This window comes from Arachis ipaensis, chromosome B9 (genome assembly GCF_059453495.1).
Source record: "Arachis ipaensis isolate K30076 ecotype BB chromosome B9, ASM5945349v1, whole genome shotgun sequence".
NCBI classification, from domain to species: domain Eukaryota; kingdom Viridiplantae; phylum Streptophyta; class Magnoliopsida; order Fabales; family Fabaceae; genus Arachis; species Arachis ipaensis.
This window is the reverse complement of record NC_142444.1, coordinates 84,623,554-84,632,390: the sequence shown is the minus strand read 5'-3', so window position 1 is coordinate 84,632,390 and position 8,837 is coordinate 84,623,554. Positions and strand designations below refer to the sequence as shown.

Here is an 8,837-nt window from a genome sequence, read left to right as displayed (position 1 = left end):
GAAAGGGGAGGTAACTTGCAAGGATTAATGAGAAAAGTGATTGCCAATAACACTCTCAAAGAAAGCCATCAATGCCCACGTTAGAGAGTCACGTTAACCAAGTTAATGTGAACTCTAACGTGGAGAAGAGAAGATGAGCCAACGTTAGTGACACTCAACATTGTCACTAACGTTGGCAATCACTCATAAGTGGCCACGTTAGAAGCCACGTTAACCTAGTTAACGTGGCCTCTAACGTTAAGGGGGAGGGAGAGAAGCCAACGTTAGTGACACTCAACATTGTCACTAACGTTGGCCTATGGTGCTAAGTACCACGTTAACTCCCACGTTAACTTGGTTAACGTGGGAATTAACGTAGAGGATGAAGAATTGTCGACAACGTTAGTGACACTCAACATTGTCACTAACGTTGAAGCAACCACACAACCCCCAAGAGTCACATTAACCTCCACGTTAACTTGGTTAACGTGGAAGCTAACGATGAGAAATGAAAGATGAGCCAACGTTAGTGACACTCAACATTGTCACTAACGTTGGGATGGCTAAAAGATGGCCACGTTAGAAGCCACGTTAACCTAGTTAACGTGGACTCTAACGTGAGACCCAGGGGGACATTGGAACGTTAGTGACAATGTTGAGTGTCACTAACGTTCTCGAAGGTTGGCAAGGACCACGTTAGAAGCCACGTTAGCCTAGTTAACGTGGGCTTTAACGTGAAACAAGAAGGGGCACACTGGAACGTTAGTGACAATGTTGAGTGTCACTAACGTTCTCGAAGGACTAACAAGGCGACGTTAAAAGCCACGTTAACCTAGTTAACGTGGGTTTTAACGTAAGGCAAAGGGGTGCACTGGAACGTTAGTGACAATGTTAAGTGTCACTAACGTTCTCGAACTTATATTCTCACTAAATATTAACACCCCTAACGTCCTGAGCTGAAGTCTCTACCCACTTAGCACTTTCTCTCTGCAAGTAAAGCCAAGCCCAAATGAAGAAAAGAACTGCTTCAAACTCAAGATCCAAAGGCCCAAGACTTGAAGAGTAAACTAGAAGCTGAGAAGAGTAGTATATATAGGAGTAACTTTGAATTGTAAAGGAGTTTTGGAGGCTGAAGAACCACTCTCTGTATTTACTTTCTTTGCAATTTCTAGTTTTATGATGTATTCTCCATCTTTGTTTTCATTTTCAAGAGCTATGAACAACTAAACCCCTTTCATTGGGTTAGGGAGCTCTATTGTAATTTGATGGATCAATACTAATTTTCATTGTTCTTCTTCTATCTTTCCTCTTGATTTTACTTGAAAGCTTTCGATCTTCATCCAATTGAGTAGTTATCTTGGAAGAGAAGCTATTCAAACTTGGATCTCTTTTGAACCTTGGAAGAGGAATGAAGAGATTAAGCTAGAAATGCTTTCTCATGCTAGACCAAATTGGGTTTGGATGGGTATGTGACTGTAACCCTCTCAATACTTGGTTTGGGAAATGCATGTGGTATAATCAGTGACCATACTTCATCTCTTCTCATGAGCAATTGACCAAGGAATTGGCTATTGATCAAGATTTGAGAGATTGAATTGCAAGGAATTGTAATTCAATCACTTAAGATTGCCAAGGAGATCAATGTGTGCATTGATTGAGGAAGAGATGAAAATGAACTTGATCCGGAGAATTGCAACATCTCCTAAGCCCAATGAACTCCCCATCTCTAATCTTACCCATTCTCTTTAATTTCTGCGATTTACTTTTATGAGCAAATCCCCATTCCCATTTACAATTCTGCAATTTATTTTCAGTCATTTACTTCCAGTCCTTTAATTCTAGCATTTACTTTTCTGTTATTTACATTCCCGCCATTTTATTTTCTGCAACTCTCAACCCAAATTCTGGATTCGCTCAACTAGAACATTCTTCTAATTAAAGTTGCTTGATCAATCAATCCCTGTGGTATTCGACCTCACTCTATTGTGAGTTTTTACTTGACGACAACTTCGGTACACTTGCCGAAGGGAGATTTGTTGAGAGACAAGTTTTCCACGCATCAAGTTTATGGCGCCGTTGCCGCGGATTAATTGTGCATCAACAATGATTAGATTGGAAGATCACTAGATTGAGCATTTTATTTTGTGTATTTCATTTTCTGTTTGATTGATTTGCTTTTTGTTTTAGTTAAACTTCTTCCCTTCTCCATCTACTCTTTTGTTTTTCTTTGTTATTTTCAATTCTGTTTGCTAACCCACTAACTGTTTGATATATTGCATCACCCACAACTAACATCAATTCTAACATAAATACTGTCTGCACCTATCTTCTCTGCTTGTACTTGTGGGTTGTATGACAGGGAGAAGAAGCGGGGCTTCAACTTCCTTTGATTCTGAACCAGAGAGAACCTTCCTTAGACTAAAGAGGGAGGCAAGAGGAAAACGAGTAGTTGGTGCTGAAGAAGAGGAGGAACAGTTTGAGGAATACTTTGAACCAAACATGGAAGAAAACATGAAAAATCATCATGAAGAAGAGACAACCATGGCAGAGGAGGTGGAGCAAACCATGCTGGGGAGGATAGAAGAGTTTTGGGCTCTTACATTAATCCAAACCCAGGCAATTGTGGTAGTAGCATCCAAAAGCCAACAATCCATGCCAAAAACTTTGAACTTAAACCACAGCTCATCACCCTTGTTCAGAACAACTGTTCATTTGGAGGAGGTGTTCAAGAAGATCCCAACCAACATTTGACCACCTTCCTGAGAATATGTGACACAGTAAAATCTAATGGTGTTCATCCTGACACCTATAGATTGCTCTTATTTCCCTTCTCACTCAGAGACAAGGTAGCCAAGTGGCTGGAATCCTTCCCAAGGGAGAGCTTGACAACTTGGGAGGATGTGGTGAACAAATTCTTAGCAAGATTCTACCCTCCTCAATGAATCAATAGGCTGAGAGCTGAGGTTCAAACCTTCAGGCAACAGGATGGTGAGACTCTGTATGAAGCATGGGAGAGGTTCAAAGACTTAACAAGGAGGTGTCCACCTGACATGTTCAACGAATGGGTCCAGCTGCACATTTTCTATGAAGGGCTCTCTTATGAGTCAAAGAAGGCAGTAGATCATTCATCTGGAGGGTCTTTGAACAAGAAGAAGACCATTGAGGAAGCTATAGATGTTATTGAAATAGTAGCAGAAAACGACTACTTCTATGCTTCCGAAAGAGGGAACACAAGGGGAGTGATGGAGCTAAACAATGTAGATGCTCTGTTGGCCCAAAATAAGCTCATTACTCAGCAACTGGCTGACCTCACCAAGAAGATGGAGATGAACCAAGTAGCAGCAATCTCCACTTCATCAACAACACAAGAAGGAGTAAACCAAGAAGCAGAAGGGAGTCAGGAGCAAGCCAACTACATTGGGAATTCACCAAGGAAGAACTATGATCCATACTCCAAGACTTACAACCCTGGATGGAGAAATCACCCAAACTTTGGGTGGGGAAGTGAGCAAGATCAAAACCAAGACCAGAGATGTTACAATTCCAACAACAATGCAGCTCACCAACAATTCACCCAGAGGACATCTCAACACCCCCACAACAACATCTCTTCACACACTTATCAAAACCAAAACAGCACATCAGCTCCGAACCACTCATCAATTGATGACAGGCTCTCTAAGATTGAAGCCTTACTTGAAGGAATAAGCCAAGAGATTCAAGAAAATAAGGTGTTCAAAGAGGAGGTGCGAGCCAATATTAAGAACCAGGGAGAAACCATTAGGAAGATGGAATTCCAGGTGGGATATTTAGCTGAGAAGATTCCCAAACCTACTGATAGCTTCCCAAGTGACACTGAGAAAAACCCCAAGGGAGAAGCAAAGAAAGTAAGATGGGAAGATTGCAAAATGGTCACTACAAGCGATCAAGAGATTGAAGACAAGCAAGGCAAAATGTGCAAACAACCTGAAGACAACTCAACAAAGGAGGAGGATAGAGATCACAACGAACCAGAAATCTCACAACAAGAGCTGCTGAAGCTCTATGCACCATTCCCTCAACTGCTCAATGGTGCTGTGGGAAAAAGAATATACTCAAGGTTCCTAGACTTGTTTGCATCTCTGCATGTGAACATACCATTCATCAAGGCAATTCAACAAATGCCTACATTCATCAAATATATGAAGGAACTTCTTCCCAGGAAAAGCTCACTCAAGGGAGGGCAAACTATAGTGATGAACAAGGAATGTAGTACCCTTATTCAACCTGAGTTACCTACAAAAAGAAGAGACCCAGGAAGTTTTCATATCCCTTGTGCCATAGGTGAAACTATGTTCGACAGAGCACTATGTGATCTAGGGGCCAGCATCAACTTACTGCCCTTATCCCTGGTGAAGAGGCTGCAGATCAATGAGATAATGCCTACAGATGTCATTATCAGACTGGCTGACAAAACTCAAAAGCAAGCAATAGGAGTGGTGAAAAATGTGTTGCTAAAGGTTGGGAAGTACTTTCTCCCAACAGACTTTGTCATTCTGGACATGGAAGAAAGTCACACTCACCCAATCATATTGGGAAGACCATTTCTAGCTACGGCCAGAGCACTTATCGATGTAGAGAAAGGGGAGCTAATATTGAGAATCCATGATGAACGACTCAGCTTCAATGTTTTCAAACTCTCACAAGAAACAGACCAAGAGGACAAAGAACTAAGCACAAATGACAATGAGACACTGAAGGATGAAACAAGCACTGAAGCACAGTCAGTTCACTCTGAGACCCCCTTAACTGACAAACAAGGAAAACAGCAATTGCCACAGCTCAAGGAGAAGTTGGAGGAACCAAAACCTCTAGAGGCAGGTGAAGACAGCATCACAATTCCTTGGAGAAAAGAGGTCACCAAGGGAAAGGCAACCTCAAAAGAAAAAAAAAGAAGGTACCAAGGAGATGGAGGAACAAGAAGATCCCTACGGAAGATTTCTCTCCAGGGGATAGAGTTGTCTCAGCTTACTTCCCAGATATTCCCCCTAATCTCCCTACTGTACCATCTCAATTACCCAAGGTCTTCACTATCAACAGAGTTCTTTCTCTGGAACATATGGAGATCATTGATCCAACCAATGGATACAAGTCCACAGCAAGAGGGGAAGACTTTAAGCACTACCAACCACCATGATGAAGGAAAAACGTCAAGCTAGTGACGCTAAAGAAGCGCTTCATGGGAGGCAACCCATGTTTTATATGCTTTCAGATGATAATGAATAAGTCAATCTTTATGGGCTTCAATCCAAACTTAACAAACAATTGGTGAAAATCCTCTTATGCAGAATATAGTGAGGAACAAGTTTGGTGTTCAAAGCAAACCAAGTTGCATGCTAGCCTTGGAAGCTTTTAACACAAAACCTTCATCACAGTGCCTCAAACTAAGTTTGGTGTCACCCCATGGTGCCACCAAAATGCATATAAGGAACCACCAATAGTTAGTTAGTTAGTTGAAATTCATAAACAAACAATCAAATTCTTTCTTTCAATTTATTCTAGCCGTAGAGTTTTAATTTTTTTTCCCTTATTTCAAATCTTTATAGGAAAGGAAAAGAAGCATGAGAAGGGATTGATGGGACAATTAAAGGGGAGACTCTGCCACTTAAAGAAGAGGGGTTACACACTTGTTCTAAAGAGGGAATACGTTGGAAAATGTTGCCATGCAACATTGAAAAAAGGGACCCTTAGAAGACCGAGCAATCCCCATCATAAAGAGATGATCCTTGTCTTCTAGCCATGCATAACCCCAACCGTTCATCAAGTGACCACTTCATCAATCTACACCCTCCATTCTCTCACAACTCCTCTATATAAACAACCCTTGTCCATACCACCCTTCATTGTCATCACACACCTTCACCAATCTTCATTTCGGTACAATACACCCCCTATTCAATTATAAACATTCTTCCCCTCACTCTCCTCATTGCCATAAAACCCTAAACAACCAAAAGTCTCCATAACCTTACCACCTTCACATAGTAAATCATCATTCATGGCATCTTCAAGTTCTAAGAGAAGGGAGGGGAAGGAACCCATGGAAGAACACCCATATGATGAGAAGTGATTTAGAAGCTTGCATCATGCATTGCAGTACGGGTGGATGGTTGATAAGGAAATCATTTATGAGCTGAGATTTCAAGTTAAGAAGACTGAATGCCCCGAAATCACAGAGAAGGTAGAAAGGAAAAGATGGGAGCTCCTCACTGACCCGGTCACTAAGGTGAATGCAAATCTCATAAGAGAATTTTATGCAAATGCAGTCAGGTATGATAAGAAAGATGAGTCATATACAAGCTTTGTGAGAGGAACAATGGTGGATTTTGGTCCCATGAGTGTAATGAGGGTATTGAAGCTACGGTCTATACCATTTGAAGAAGAAAGTTACCACTCAAGATTGAACAACAACCCCAATTATGACCAGCTTTCACTAGACTTTTGTGTACCAGGAGCTGACTGGGAAAGGGGTGCAGGAAATAAACCAAAGTTCATTAAAAGAACAGATCTCACCCCTGAAGCTAAGGGGTGGTTCGAGCTAGTAAGGAGGTCTATTCTCCCAGCTGCAAACAACTCGGAGGTGAATCTCGAGAGAGCAACAATGTTGCATTGTATCCTCAAGGGAGGAGAAATCAAAGTTCATGAGATCATAGCTCAAGGAATTAGAAAGATGGCAGAGAAAAGCGACTCAAGAGGAACATTGGGTTACCCCAGCACCATTTACCGAATATGCAAGAAAGCTAGAGTGGTTTTTGAAGATGAGGACCCCGTTTGGATAAAGGAAGGCATTCCAATAACGGTCCGAAGGATGAATGCTGTAGCACTCCCCCTGCCTCAATGGAAGCAAAGAAAGAGGACAGCCCCTCCAATAGTTGAAGGACAGGTCTTAGAGGGACAAGCACCACAAACCTTGGACATGCACCAATTACAGGAAGCCATTGATGGCTTATCTAGACAATATTTGGAAAGCCAAGGAGTACAGAAAGAGTTTCAACTACAAGTGATGGAACAGCAAGTAAACCAAGGACAACAATGGGGAGAAGCATTCAACAGGATGGAACAAAGGCAAAACGAGCAACAAGAATCCACCCAAAGGCTAATCAACATCCAAGCACATCAAGGGGCACACATACATGAGATGCATCGAAGACAAATAGAACAGGCAGAACTATTGGACGAGCAAAGGGCATTCGCAGAAGGAGTTTACATGAGTCAAATAGGACATCAGATAAATACTCAAGCCAGGCTCGGCTACTTAGTGGGACAGCTGCCAATATTGCATCCAGGAATAGCCAAGTATGATGAAATGAAGGATGAATTAGCACGAAAGGAAAGACAAAGGGTAGAAGAGAGTCATGAGTCAGTGAGGAAGGCACTCGAGGATTGGAAGCAAGCAAGATTGACACGGATGTGAGGAAATGCAAGAGGAAACAAGGAGGACAAGCAAGGAAAAGAGCGTGGACACCCACAACAGTAAAAGGTGGTGGAGTTCCTTCTTTGTTCCATCTTTCTCTGTGTTTTAAATAAGGAAGATCTTGTATGAAATAGAACTTGCTTCCATGTTATGTTTAAACCTTTTTCAAATCATGTTATTTTTAGTTTTTGGTATGGAAGAGAGTCTATGTGCACTGGTCTTTATGTCACTGCATCATTCCCTTATCTACTTGTAAATTTGTCCCTTTTTATCAAATGAAGAAGAGAATGTTTATGTTTTTAAAAGACCAGGGTAGAGTTCATATGGTGGAAGTGCATTCATGAATCTTTGGGGTAGTCATAAGTTAGCTAAGTTGGTTCAACCACAAGGCTAGGAGGACAACTATCTATCCTGAATACTTTGCTTTGGATACACTCATGAGACTAAGTTAATAACAAGATCCTAATAAGAGAAAAGAGAAAGAACAATGGAAGTGAAAAACAAAAGAAAAAGAGTAAGCAATAAGGCTAGGCATCAATGGTTTTAAGCTTGAGGCAAGTGTCTGTGGTGCCCCTGTGTGAGGGATCTACTTGGATGAATAAGCTCTTAGGGGTGCTTTATCACTTGGTAACTTGGATTAACTAACCCGGGATTATCAGCTGAAAATCCACTATCAAGAGTAACCCTCACTACAGACCATTTAGTAACCCAAAGAGGTGCTGGACACCAAGGTCTCAAGAAAAGAAAATAAATAAACTATATGCCTGTGGTGTGTATGTATGGGGGAGAGACTTGAGGGAGTAAGTCCTTAGGGGTGCTTCAACACCTAGCACCTTGAACCAACTGGTTCGGGAGTGTTGGCTGAAAGCTTATCTTAAAGAGTTGCCCCCTTACAGAGCACTTAGCCTAAATAACACAAATAACCCTTGAAACAACAATAAAAGGATCAATGAATAAAAGTCTCATGAGATATAAACAAAGTAAGTGTTTAGGGACATGATAAAGGTCTGAAAGCCAGTAATGGAATGAACCTAAGTTGCTATGCATGAAACCACCATAAAATCAGTAATATGACTTCCACAAGAATGACTCATTCCCCTGGATATTCCATTCATCATTCTCTTATTCCAGTACTTGCTTAGGGACAAGCAAGCTTTAAGTTTGGTGTTGTGATGCCAGGGCATCTTGGCCAGTTTCACTGACCTTTTCTTTACTGTTTTTAGGTTAGTTTCATGCATTTCTTTAGGAAATAAGCTAGTTTTGGGTAATTATTCACTTATGCCTTGACTCAAGCACACATTGTGCATTCTACATGATTTGATGAGGATTTTGCATAAGTTTAGTGACAAATATTATGTTGCATTACTCATGACTTGGACTGGAGCTTTGATGCACTTTGTTGCTT

General features: G+C 41.3%; 1 non-coding gene across 1 annotated transcript; it reads right to left on the bottom strand.

The window, feature by feature from the left end:
* Positions 1 to 2,927: 2,927 nt before the first annotated feature.
* LOC148545284 (small nucleolar RNA R71) lies at positions 2,928 to 3,031 on the bottom strand. The gene has a single exon (XR_015901986.1). It is a non-coding gene; the product is annotated as a small nucleolar RNA R71 (small nucleolar RNA).
* Positions 3,032 to 8,837: the final 5,806 nt, after the last annotated feature.